The sequence below is a fragment of the Myotis daubentonii genome, chromosome 4 (assembly GCF_963259705.1).
Source record: "Myotis daubentonii chromosome 4, mMyoDau2.1, whole genome shotgun sequence".
In the NCBI taxonomy this organism is placed as follows: domain Eukaryota; kingdom Metazoa; phylum Chordata; class Mammalia; order Chiroptera; family Vespertilionidae; genus Myotis; species Myotis daubentonii.
The window spans coordinates 34,059,894-34,073,914 of NC_081843.1; the positions used below are offsets into that span (position 1 = coordinate 34,059,894).

The 14,021-nt window shown below is 49.3% G+C and overlaps 1 non-coding gene across 1 annotated transcript; it reads left to right on the forward strand.

Annotated features, from left to right (window-relative positions):
- Positions 1 to 12,466: 12,466 nt before the first annotated feature.
- Positions 12,467 to 12,601, forward strand: LOC132233973 (small nucleolar RNA SNORA43). Its single transcript, XR_009452812.1, has one exon. It is a non-coding gene; the product is annotated as a small nucleolar RNA SNORA43 (small nucleolar RNA).
- The last annotated feature ends 1,420 nt before the right edge of the window (positions 12,602 to 14,021 follow it).

Below are 14,021 nucleotides of genomic sequence, written 5' to 3' on the forward strand. Positions count from 1 at the left end.
ACTGGAGTCCCAGCTGGAAATAAGAAGGTTGAAAGAGGGAGGTGGTCTGCAGGCAGGGCTGTGGGAGTAGATGTGTCATTTAGGGCACTTTGATTTTGTGCAGTCAGAGGTGGCCTGTTGCATTGGGGAGAAGAATGGTGCTAGAACCCAGACTGGAGAATATACACACCCTCACACCCACCCCCCAGGCCTGAGCCTGAGAGAGAGAGACCTGAAGAGGGGCCTCCAAGGAGGGCCAGAATTGATGACTTTGAAGCCCAAGGGAGGAGCTCTGATCAGAGGCAAAGGTGGGCATCCAAGTCTCCAGCAACCTCTCCCTGACTCGGAGGGCAGATCACTTGGCTTTTCTGAGAATTAGGTCCTTGGTTGTAAAAAGGGAGAATCCTGCCTGCCTCACAGAGGAATATTATATACTAGGGGCCTAGTGCAGTAATTAGTGCACCTTGAAAGGAACTGTGGGCTGCAAGGCTGCAGTAGACACAGGGGCGGGTCTTGGCCCATCCTTTGTGCCTCTGCCCGGCCCCTCCTGCTGTGGCCCCCAGTCACCTCTCTGCTGCAGCTGTTTGGTCTATTTGCATATTAGCCTTTTACTATATAGGATGTTAAAGAGGGGAGGGGTTAAAACCATGCTTCTTTCTCATGTTTGACCTGGAGGCAGGCATACCTCCCTAGCTTCTGCTCCCTCACCTGCGAGTGGAAATAATAATTCCTACCTGTAGGGAGGTTGTAAACGTTAAAGAACAGAGGCACCTGGCGTGATATGCAATCAATGCAGCTTCTGTGGGTGGTGAAAGGTTTTGTCAACTGTGGCAAATTGTATCACTTTCCTTTAGCCTTTTCTGGGTACCTGTCTGACTACTGCACTTGAGGACAAGACTGTCTGGCTTGGACCCTTGTCCCAGAAGCCTGGCATTCACTTATACTCATTCACTGAACATCTACTAAACATCTACTGAGCAGCTCCTGTATGCCAGGTGCTATCCAGGGCTGGGATGCAGCAGTGAACAAGGTAGCCAAATGCTGCCTTCTTTTTTTTTTTTTTTTTTAATATATTTTATTGATTTTTTTACAGAGAGGAAGGGAGAGAGATAGAGAGCCAGAAACATCGATGAGAGAGAAACATCAATCAGCCGCCTCCTGCACACCTCCCACTGGGGATGTGCCCGCAACCAAGGCACATGCCCTTGACCGGAATCGAACCCGGGACCCTTCAGTCCGCAGGCCAATGCTCTATCCACTGAGCCAAACCGGCTACGGCAAAATGCTGCCTTCTTAACAATGTGTGCGTATGTTGTGGGAAGAGTCGGGGAGGGATAGACAATTGGCAAACAAATAAATAAACAAGAAAAATATGAGTTAGCATGGGGCAGAGCATTAAACAGGCTAATGAGAATACAGAGCAGCAACTTAAGATCAGGGAAGGCCTCCCTGAGGAGGTGAGTTTTTTGCTGAGACCTGAAAGAATCCAAGGAGCAGCCATGAGAGGATCAGAATGAAGAGCATTCCAGGGGGATAGAGGAACAAGAGTAGAGGGCCCAGTGGGAATGGGCTGGGCAGGTTCAAGGAACAGAACAGCATAGCTGGGGGGGGGGGGGGGGATAGATGGCATGTGGTGTTGCACACAGTAGTTGCCCAATCAGTACTTATCACCCTGGGAAACTGCATGTGGGCAGCTTGGGCGTGGGAGGGAGGGCATACCCAGGCTCAGTTTACTGCTATAAGCCCAGTGACCTATCCACCTGGCCCACAGGGAACTCAGAGTCAAGGGCCATACATAGATCCTGGGAGCCTAACCCCTGGCAGGGGTTACCCTCACCCTTTCACTTACTAATTTATTCATTAATTCACTTACTCACTTCTCATCAAATATTTACTGAGCACCTCCTGCATCCTGGGCCTCACTCCAGGGCCTGGGGCCATAAAAACAACCAAGGCCTGGTCCCAGTGCCATTTGGTGAGGCAGATGGAACCCATATTATTACCAGATTCAAAAGAGACATCTGCTCCCCCACTGCAGAGCACAGAAGAGGGCGCAGTCAGCCCTGCAGGGCCCAGGGATGGTGTCCCAGAGGAGCTGATCCCTGAACCTGGCCTGGAGGGCTGAGCAGCCCTCTCAGAGTGGAATGTAGAGAAGGGTGTTCCAGGAGGAAAGAACAGCGTATTCCAGGGCAAATGTGTTCCTGACCAGCCAGGAACTTAGGTGTGGAAGGGTCCACAGGGCCAGTGCAAAGACATGAACGCGGAGAGGCCAGGCGCCATGGTGGGGAAGGCCTTGAGGGCCAGCCTAAGGAGCCTGGACTTGATCCTGTGGGCGGTAGAGACTGTGTGGTTCCCTGCTTGTTTGGGGCAGGGGTCTGAAGGGAGCCACACAAATTTGCCTAGTGACAGAACCAGGCTGAAACTGAGCTCTCCGCTGGAGCTGCCCCTGTGAACCGCGGGCTCAAGGGTCTCAAGGAGGTTGGATGATTAGGGACAAGCAGAGCTGGCCCTTCCAGGGGCCTGAAATCTACCGCGGGGTGAGCTGGCTCTCCGCAGGTCTCCAGGCCTGCCATGCGAGGGACCGGCTGAGGGTCACGGGCTTTCAGCCAGGGGCGTTCCTGTGGTTGGCAGAAAAGGAATCTAAAACCCTTGAGCCCTCTGTTGTTTTTTGTTGTTCTACACTTCCGGGTGTGGTTCTTCTATTACTCTCAGGGCTCCAGGTGCATGGAAAAGTTACCTGGCATTAGAGGTGAGATAGGGCATAGACCATCTCCCCAGATGGAAGGACGGAGCCCAGGTATCCTACTCTCCCAGATCCCACCTGCTCCACACTCTTCCCCTTTCTGCTGTCTGAGGAAGTGGGCAGACAGAGAGGAGGAGGCTGTCTCAACCCTGACTTCCCGAGGGCTCTGTCAAGGGAAGGAAAGCTCTCTGCCATCTTGGCCATGGTGCTGGGACAGCACCAAGCCCATGTCCCTCCCGGTGCTATCAGAGAAGACAGCTGGCCTGAGCTGCAGGTGTCAAATCCTGCTAACCTGGTTTCCCTTCTCCTTACCTGAGATGCAAAGAGGGAGCAGAACCTCTCCTGGGACCTGGGGGAGAGGGCAGGAGGTCCCAATAACAGCACCGCCATCAGTCTTCCTCCCTGGAGTAGCCCTGGATTGGACGGAGGAGTGTTGAATGTGTATATGAGAGTGGCGGCCTGGGGAGGTGACGGGTGGATGCATCGCTGTGTGTGGGTTTAACATGGGAGCAGGTGGATAAGCTTGAAGAAGCAGACGACACGGTACAGGGACTGCTTATGGGGAGTTTCTCCTGTCGAAAGGCCCTTCACAAGCTGGTTTGGCCTAGAGTCACGGATGAATGACTGGAAAGGCCCTTTGAACCCCTCTGGTCCCAAAGGGAAAGAAGCCTTTCCTGAGGCTGCACAGGGAGTGAAGGCAAACCCCACACACCAGCAGCATCCCATTCCCCCAGAGACTCTGCTGGGGAGCAGGCTGCCTGGCCCTGCCCTGGCCTGTGTTGGCCTCCACCCACACCTCTCCAGCCAATGTGGCTCAGTCCCTCTCGGTGTCCCACAAGCCCTCTGGAATGTTTAGGCCGAATTTGTCTCTGGAGTCAATGCTAGTCGTGATGGCAGAAGCCTGGGCCTCCCTGCAGGCCCTGGGCGCCTCCCTTTCCAAGGGTGCCAGGCCTTCCTGGTGGCTTCTGCACCTGGGGAAGGTTCGGCTTTCCTGAGACCCAAGGTCTGGCTGGAGTCAGGTTGCAGGACGGAGGTGGAGGACAAAGGGAAAAGGGGACTGGAGCTCAGGTTGCTGCTGGCCCTGGGAGGAGCCCCGTGGCATTAGGTAACAGTTCAAGCTCTCCAGCCTTAGGGAGCCTGGCCCGTCCTCCTTGCCAGTCCTAAAAGGCAAAGTCTGGAGCTAGGAAAGGGTGAGAAAACGAGGGCTGAGATCTGACGCTGTTCTCCCAGCAGCCTGCAGCTGCCTCTCCTAGCAGATGAGCGTTGATGGAAGAGTCGTTGCGGCATGTAGGAAAGACCCAGACTTCACTTGGGCCCACCTGTCTTGCTGTTCTTCCTCCAAATGCACCCCTTTGTTGGCTGGTGGCATCCAAAGGCTGTAGATAATGGCCAGATGTCACCAGATGTCTGGCTTCTGGCACTACAGCAGGCCATCAGTATACTTGGACTGAATGGGAGTCCCATGAGATCAGAGCCTTAATCCCAGTGCCCAGAACAGTTCCGGTTTTCCCTGTCCTGGCACATACCAGGCGCTCAATAACTGTTTCTTGGGTAAATGACTCATTTAATCATTGCAACAATCCTGTATAGTAGGAATTACTATCATCGTCATATTCATACAGCAAAACAGAGAAGCAAAATCTATTACGGAAGGTGATACGATTAAGCGAGGATTGAAGCCAGGTGGCAGAACACCACAGCTCTGGCCCCTGACCACTGTGCTAAGCTGCTGGGGGACAGCCAGGGTCCATTTTACTACAACAGTGTGATGAAGTGTCATGATCAGCTGGGAACACAATTCATGGGCGTGAGGCAGGATAGTGAGAAGAAAGGAAAGTTCTTGGCAAATGGAATGGGAAACCTAAGACAAAGTAATCAAACTGGCCCCGGCCAAACAGCTCTGTTGGTTAGAGCATTGCTCCGATATGCCAAGGTTGCACATTCGATCCCTGGTCAGTATAGGCATGTCCCATGTCACATCTGGGTCTCACCCTACAAGAAGCAACCAATGAATGCATAAATAATTGGAACAACAAATTGATGTTTCTCTTTCTCCCTTCTTCTTTCTCTCTTACCATCACCCCCCCCCCCCAAGAATAAGAATTAAATAAAGCCAAACACTTTAGTTCACAGATAGCTAATGCAGTGATTTTCAACTGGTGTGCTGCAAGAATTTTTAAAACATGCAATACCTGACTATTTAGTCAGGGGCACTGACCTTTTTTCCCTTAGGTTGTCAAACAAAAAAATGACAACAGTGGACACAATAATAGCCATCCAGTGTGAATGAATCAACGTTGTACCTTTTTGTTGTTGTTGTTAGATTGGCAAAAAATATATTTTTTGGTGTGCCACAGAATTTTAGTAATTAGTTGATATATGTCATGAGATGAAAAAGACTGAAAAGTGCTGAGCTAGTGAATCGCAAGACCTTATCTTCCCTAACCAAGGACACTTGAGAGCAAATGGTTTATACTATACTCTCCTCTCTAACGAGAGAATAAATAGCTTAAATCACCTTGTCAGAGAAATAGATAGCAGAGCCCCAATTAGTGCCATTTGTACCAGCCAAACCCAAGGACACGTAAAGTCAGGGGAACTAGCGACACAAAAAACAATCAGAGCCAGAAAGCAAACCCAAGATAAAAGTAAAGCAGTGCAGCTGGCCAGAAAATGATCCCAAACTCCCCTCTACCCTCATTTTGATCCATCAGCACATTAAAAAGCACACCCGAGAAACTGATGAATATTCTGCTGAAACCCTCGCCTAAGACAGCTCCTGAGGAAGAGACACACAAATCATCAAAACAACGGATGTCAGCGCAGGCTCTCTCTCTGGAGCAAGTCCACACTTTTCTTCCCTCTCAGGCTTGCATCTTTGTTTTTCTCTCCTAAACTCGAAGGGTCCCCATGAAATTTGTAACCATGAGAGCAGCGGGCAGCGGCAGCTCATCCTGGACTAACCCCCTAAACCCGTCTCCAAGGCCCCTTTTCTCTGACTTTCCAGTGAGCTGACAGCAGCCCCGCCATGGCTCACTTCTTTCCCATAACATCTCTAGGGAGCGAAAACAGAGCTCCATCTAGTCTCTCTCCTGTTGCTTCCTCTACCCTAAGCCCTTCCCTGTGTCACTGTCCCCAGCGTTAATAAACGTACCCTCAAAATCACCTCGACTCGTACTGTGAAATCTTTCCTGCACAAAGTCAAGAACCCACACACTAATGCCTGGCTCGAGGCAGACCCACTGCTTCCGGGTCCCAGTCTGGTGACAGGCCCACAGGCAGGCCTGGGGAGGACAATGCCCAGTCTTATGAGCCCCTGTTGGGAGTCCCTGGCTCCTCCTGTCCCCACCCTCCCCTGCAGTGAGAGCCCAGCAATGCTTTTCCCTAGAGTGGACGGGAGCTGTGACCAGATGGGAACACAGACAAACAGACAAGGAAAAAATTCCTGGGAAAGGTCCACATGCCCCTCAGGTGGCTGTGGAAGGCAAAGGGATAGATTTCAGCACAGGGCAGGGAGAACTGGGGAACTGAGCCAGGGTGTCGGATGGTTCGATCTCCTATGCAGACAAACCTTGGTGCTGGGTGTGTGTGTGTGTGTGTGTGTGTGTGTGTGTGTGTGTGTGTGTGTCTTCTGCTGGGAGGAGGGGGAGTTGGTAGGGGCTGACAGGAAGGGCCGAGCATCGGAGAGGGAGGGAGCGCTGGCATGGGTGTCAGGAGCCTGCTTTACTGTGTGGCCTTGGCCTCCCAGTCCAGTTCCTTCAGCTTCAAGATGGAGATCATGCTGGCCACCTCAGCCGGCTTCTCTGGGAACCCCGTGGCTCATGCGGTGGCAGAGTGGGGCCTGGCTGAAGGTGGACAGCCAGCCTTGGCAGGTGGGGGCTCTGTCACTGAGTGAGCAGAGGAAGGGTACCACAGAGGGCTACCGTGATGAGCTGTAGAGCCCAGAAGACCATTAACTCTCAGACTTTGGCTGATTATAGTCTACCCAGGCCTCATTCATGTGATAGACATTCCTCCCAAATGCTAGCTAGGCTTCTGTCTCTTTTCTATCATCTAAACCAGCAGTCACCAACTTTTCGGACCTCACGGACCACCAGTGTTCCACGGACCACCGGTTGGCGACCGCTGAAACCACTCCAGAGCCTGCCTGACTCCTCTCCTCCCTTACCGCCCTGGATCTGAGTCTCTTTCTTGGCAGGCCATGTCCCCTGAGGGCTTTTAAAGGGTGGGCAGGAGATGGAGGCAGTGGGATCAACAGACCTTACCTCGTCAGGGTCTGGATCACTGTTCCAGGGCAAGCACAGCTGCAAGATGCTGTCCTTCTCTGGTCCCTGGTCCCTTATTCAGGGCTTTCCTGATAATTGCTGGGTCCCTAAGGATGTTCCTGCCAACAGCTGGAATGTAGAGCCCATCCTGAATCAGCAGGTGCAGTGAGGGAGACATGTGCCCAGGAAGGGGGTCCACTCAAAAACAATGGTGTCACGCTCTCTGCTGCCTTTCCCCCAGCTGGCCAGTGTGTGTGCGTGTGTGTGTGTGTGTGTGTGTGTGTGTGTGTGTGTGTGTGTGTGTGTTGGGGGGAGTGTTAGCGTTACCATCCTCTCCTTGCAAGGAGGAAGTGGGATACCCAGACATGAGACACATCAGTTGGAATTAAATCTCTTTTTGTCTCATGGGGCCCACCCTGTTCTAGTCGGTGGTCCTCAGAGGCAGAACCAAAGACCTGGGAGCAGAATCCTATCTGGTCTCCCCTATCGAACCTGCCTGCATCTCATCCCCAATTTCTGTCCCCCTCCTATCATAACCAACTGAGTGACTGGAACAAAAGGAGACAAGCCACAGGTCTTCCCAGCTCACATCCCTTCAATTCCCACACTCCATGCACACACGTTGCCCTTTATTCATCAGTTCATTCAGCAGATTTTTATGAAGGGTCTGCTGTGTGTCAGGGACTGGTGCACAGAATCAGCTTACAAGCTAGCAGAGGGAGAGACAGTATGTAATCAAACAGCCACACAGATAACTATCTAATTACCCCTGTGGCAAGTGCCATGGGAGAAAGGGACATGGTTCAGTGTGGGGTTAAACACAAAACTCTGGTGGCCATGTAGAAGAGCAGGAGTTTGCAAAGGACCCTGAGCAGGAGCACAGGAAGGGAACACCAGAGGGTTGTATATGGCAGAAAGCAAGAAAGGAGGGGTGGCCCAATGTGTCCAATGCTGCTGAGAAGCTAGTAAGATGAGAGAAAAATGTTCTCCGCCCGGTTAAGCACAAGCTGCTTAGCATGGCCATCAAGGCCATTCATGATCTGGCATCACTGATATCTCCACCCATCCCCTGGCCAATATGCAGTTGTTACCACTGTCCTCCCTGCCTGGAATTTTCTTTCCCTTTTCCTCTTGGTGGAAGCCTGACCACCATCCCTCAGGTAGAGCATGAGTTTGCAAAGCACTTTGTATGAATTTCTGTTGGAGCACCTGGCAGACATAACTGGGCCTGCCCAATACCCTTCCCCTCTTCTCCCTTACTCAGCAATGTATTGGGCCTGGTCTAATCCAATCGTGATACTCCTATGGTCCATTTTTCCAGCCTCCCTTGCAATTAAAAGTGGCCATGTGACTCAGTTCTGACCAATAAAACTTGAACAAATCGACTGCAGAAGGCAGGGTTGGAAAACCTTTGCCTTCCACTCTTTATTCAGTCTTGAACACCGATATGATGGCTGGAGCTGTGGCAGTCACCTTGCGGCCATGAGGGAAAAGCCAGGAAAATTACAAAAGTCTTGGCTCTGACACTCTTGACCTACTGAGTCAAAGCCAGCAGTAGACATACTTCAAACTTCTTGTTTTGTGTGAGAAATAAAACCTTATTTAAGCCTTTTTGGTTGGCTTTTCTGTTGCTGATAGCTGAGGCTGAGCGCCTCCCTGAGGCCCAGCACTTTACAAATCTTGTAATTTATTTTGTTGCACATCTCCTTCCCCTACTTGACAGCTCCGTGAGAGCGGGGATCGTGCCCTAGTCTTCAGGGCCTTAGGATTCAGCAGGGTTTTGGCAGTGAGTTAGAGCCCCTTGAGGGTATATTATTATTTTTTCATAATATTATTTTATTATCCTTTAATTTTTTAATTTTTGTGGGTATATTTTTAACTGAAGAGAAGATTTATGGAGACCAAGGCTACTCCCAGGTGGATGTGGAAATAGCAGTGACTCCAGAGACTTAGTAAAAGGGTTACCAGGTAAAATACAGGATGCCCAGTTAAATTGAATTCCAGATAAATAATGAATACTTTTTCAGTATAAGCATGTTTAGTATATATATACCAAATATTACATAGGAGATATATATATGTATGTATGTATGTATGTATATATATATATATATATATATATATATATATATATATATATATACATATATATATGTATATATGATGTAAATTATTTGCTGTTTATATAAAAGTCACATTTAACTGGACATCCTGTATTTTTATTTGCTAAATCTACCTAGGGCAGTTTTCTACAAGGTCCCTTCACCTGTGTTCATGAGCTCTGCAGTGGGCATGGGTGGTGGGGCCTCATCTGCGAGGGGAGAGGCTATTCCTGGGGCCAAAGTGGTAATAATAACCTTCCCTCATCCTAGGAAGGACAGGTAGGAGAATCAGATCTTGGAGGTCTAGGTCCTTGATTTGGTTATCTATCGCTGCATAACAAATTACCCCCATATCTGGCAGCTTAAAATAACACATATTTATTGTCTCAAAAGTTTTGTGGGTTAAAAATTAGGGAACAGCTTAGCTGAATTGATCAAGACCTCTCTTGAGGTTACAGCCAAGACATCAGCGGCAGCTGAGGTCACCTACAGGCTTGCCTGGGGCCAGAGGATCTGTTTGCATGATTGCTCAATCACAAGGTTGGGGTGCGGGTGGGGGGCAAAGTCCAGTGCCTTGCTGACTATTGGCAGAAGGTTCTAGTCCTGTACCACATGGGCCTCTCCATGAAGCTGCTTGAGTATTCCTGTGGAGAGCAGCCACAGTGTTTGCACAGGTTCAAGCCTTGGACTAATGAGAAGGCATGGTCTTCTCGTGACAAAGCCATGTGCAAGTCCTAGCTTGGAGGGCAAAGCCCTGCCAGCACAATTATAGCCAAAGGCTATAGTTGTAAGCCGGGCCCTATGGTCCGAACCTGTGATCCCACGTGGCTGAGTGATGTGGGCTTGATAGAGTTCAGGTTCATGTAGTTGAGTAGGATCGAAACCCACGAGAATGTTGTAAACATCTTGACCATGCCCTCACTTTGCCTGGCAGAATCTGGCTATAAAATAAAGACACGGCTTTCAGGCCATGGCACTATTGTTAGCTGTGCATTAGAGAGGACAGCATCCCACCCAGACCCAGCTTTTTTTCTCTTGTCTGTCTTTTCTCAATCCTTCACAACCCCCTCTCAGGCTCACCGGACCTGGCTGAGCTGACTCCTCGGCACATATGGCGCCCAATGTGGGGCCTGAGTGCAGGGAACTGTGATTGTGGGGTGAAAGGAGGTTCCCTTGAGGCACATGCAGAGAAAGTGAAAATAGGGTAGGGAGCAAGGTTCAGTAATTACTGGATGTAAAACATGGGAAATTCAGGATCCCAAGAAGGGGATCCCTAAAAATAATGCTTAGTGAAGCATTTTTAAATTTCTTAAGGAGAAAATAAATAAAATAGAGAAGAAATATAGAGGTAGAAAAATAAGCAGTAGAGAAAATAGGAGGTAGAAAATAAGATAGATAAGATAAATTAAGGTAGATAAGATAGAAGATAAGAAATAGGAGATAGGAAATAGGAGATAGATAAGATAGAAATTTTAAGATAGACGATAAGAAATATGAGATAGAAAATAAGGTAGAAATCTCTTAGGTTTTGTTAAGCTACTGTAAAGCAAAAAATGACTGTGGTTGATGTTGTTTGAGGAAGTAACTTTTTATATATATATATATATATATATATATATATATATATATATATATATATATTTTATTGATTTTTTACAGAGAGGAAGGGAGAGGGATAGAGAGCTAGAAACATCAATGAGAGAGAAACATCGACCAGCTGCCTCCTGCACACCTCCTACTGGGGATGTGCCCGCAACCAAGGTACATGCTCTTGACCGGAATCAAACCTGGGACCCTTGAGTCCGCAGGCCGACGCTCCATCCACCGAGCTAAACCGGTTTTGGCTGAGGAAGTAACTTTTATTTCTGACACAGAAGTGGGCCTAGATTGTAAGCTCTTGCGGCAGTTGAATTGTTTCTGGGCTTTGGTTATTTCTGCTTGTACGACCTGATATCTCCCTGCAACTTTAGGTCCAGACTCAGAGTTGGAGGTCTCCAGCTCTGCAGGACCGAGGGCTGCTCGTTTCCATGCAGCAGCGGCTGAAGACGCTGAGGAAGGGATCAGACTTCCACCGGCATGGTCAGGGCTCATGTGACTGGGACTGGTGCCGGCTCAGTCCCAAAGCCAACTGTCCAAGCAGCCTGATCCAGGGGCACCAGCCTTGCATCGAGGACATCTTTGCATCAGAGGCGGCATCTTACTATGCAAGGGACCAAGGTATCAACATGGGGTCAGCGGAAGAAGTTAGTGACTGAGGCCTGGCGGATGGTGGAGAAGCAGGGAGTGGAAGTTACTCTCTCAAAGTCTTCTGCAGCTAAATCTGAGGACTCTGAGTAAGATATCCTGAAAATCTTAACATGTCTGTAGTTTGGTTTTTCTCTCATCGCTGTGTTGCATTGGCATTGCTTTGTTATTGTTTTATTAATAGCCAGAGTTTTGTTCTCTCTTGTTGCTGTATTACATTAACATTATTGTAAATTAATTGTTTTGTTAATAGCCAGAAGTTTGTTCTTGATGTTTTGGGTGGTGGGGGAGATGTGGAGAGTGGCCACAGTGTTTGGACAGGTTCAAGCCTTGGACTGATGAGAGGGCACAGTTCTCTTGTGGCAAAGCCACATGCAAGTCCTATCTTGGAGGGCAAAACCCTCCCAGCACAATTATAGCCAAAGGCTATAGTTGTAAGCTTGAACCTATGGTCCAAACACATGGCCCCACATGTCTGAGTGATGTGGTACATGAAAAGTGTAAATAGGGTAGGGAGCAAGGTTCGGTAATTACTCTTGCTAGAGTTCAGGTACATGTAATTGAGTAGATTCGAAACCCACGAGAATGTTGTAAACATCCTGACCACGCTCTTACTTTGCCTCACGGAATCTGGCTATAAAATAAAGACATGGCTTTCAGGCTGTGGCACTGTTGCTAGCTGTCCATCATAGAGGACAGTGTCCCACCCAGACCCAGCTTTTTTCTCTTGTCTGTCTTTTCTCAATCCTTCACCAACCCCTCTCAGGCTCACCGAACCTGGCTGAGCTGGCTCAGCCCATATCGTGCCCAACATGGGGCTGAGTATGCTATGACCGTGCCGGCTCACCACATATTCCCTCATGCCAGCTGGCTCCTCCGGATCCAAGAGTCTAAGGTAGAAGTGTCCATGACTTTTATGACCTGGCTTGGGAGTCACCTATCATCCTTTCTGTGTATTCTGTGGTGGTCACATAGGCCAGTCCTGATACTCTGTGGGAGGGGATATACAACAGAACCATCATCTCTGTGTAGCGGGTTTGTTTCATGCTGTGACCTTTGACCAACCTCATTGTCCTTAGCAAGCATCTCAAAGCCTTCTAGTGGATGAGTGTCTGTGTTCCATTAAAAAGTAGCCAGCCCCTGACCTGCTGGCACCACAGATGCGGCTGCCTTGCTGGACCTGTGGCATCGGGCACAGAAGAAGTGGCTATTTCTACGCGCAGTGCTCAGAACAGTGAGCACTAAGAAGGATTTGTAGCCTGACATTCCTGATGCGCCCAGCCATCTGGCGTTTAGGCTCCATGTGAGACCCTCAGCACTTTGCTTTTCCTTTTTCTCTGGACGATGAGGCTGTTCTGTGGGGTGGGTGCAGATGCACGTGGCAAACCATGGGTCTGACCTGCATAGGGTCTCCTGCCTGGAAATGAGTTCGTAGGGCTGGGCTGGGACTTCTTAGCAGCAGTCCCTGGGTGGGTGGGCAGGTGTGCGAATCCCGGGCTGAGAACCACATGCCAGTGTGAGCTCCCTGTGGCCCTGGGTGGGCAGTCGGAGCCACCTCGCACATGAGCGCCCACATTCTAGGGACCCTCAGACAAGCAGAGCACTTTCAGGAGCAGGAGGGGCTTGGTCAGTTTGGGCCGGGTGGGCTGCTAGAAGTTCGCTCCCTGCAGTTGCCTGTCCATGAGTTGGGAGTTGGGGCCCATGTGGATCCCCTCAGTGGGCTGATAACTCTGCAAATGATCATCCCAGCCAGGGCACTGGGGAGAGGGGGGAATGTAGGTAACTCCACTGGGATGGCAGGGTGTAACCCACTTTCCTTGACCCCTTACAGGGAAAAAAAAAAAAAAATTGGCAGCCTAGCCAATTTGGCTCAGTGGATAGAGCATCAGCCTGCAGACCGAAGGGTCCCAGGTTCGATTCTGGTCAAGGTAACTCAGCTGTAGGCTCAGTCCCTGGCCCTGGTTGGGGATTGTGTGAGAAGCAACCAATCAAAATATCTCTCTCACATCCATGTTTCTCGCTCTCTGGATCTCTCCCCCTCCCTTCCACTCTCTCTAAAAACAAATGAAAAAATATCCTCAGGTGAGGATTAACAACGAAAGTAGTCATAAATATGTTTGTTAGTAATTGCCTAGTGATAGTATTGATCATAAACAACCATCTCTCACAAGACCCCCAAAAGGTATGGCCGCTGGTTTGTATTATATTCTTGTCTTGTCAATCATTAGTAACTGATTTGTACTATAAAAATACTGTAACAGCCCTAACCGGTTTGGCTCAGTGGATAGAGTGTCGGCCTGTGAACTGAAGGATTTCAGGTTCCATTCCGGTCAAGGGCATGTACCTTGGTTGCGGGTGCATCCCCAGTAGGGGGTGTGCAGGAGGCAGCTGATCTATGTTTCTCTCTCATTGATGTTTCTAACTCTCTATCCCTCTCTCTTCCTCTCTGTAAAAAATCAATAAAATATATTTTAAAAAATACTGTAACAGGGGTATGTTAGTGGGGAATAATCTTTGAGGACTGCTAGGTCATCTGTCTGCTCTGACCCAATCTTTCTGTAAGTAAATTACCCTATAATAAGTTGTTATATTCTATAGAGTTGCTTGCATTGCATCATTTTTCAGTCTAAAGATACCTTCTCAGCCTATCGGATGTGGCTCAGTGGCTGAGTGTCGACCTATGAATTA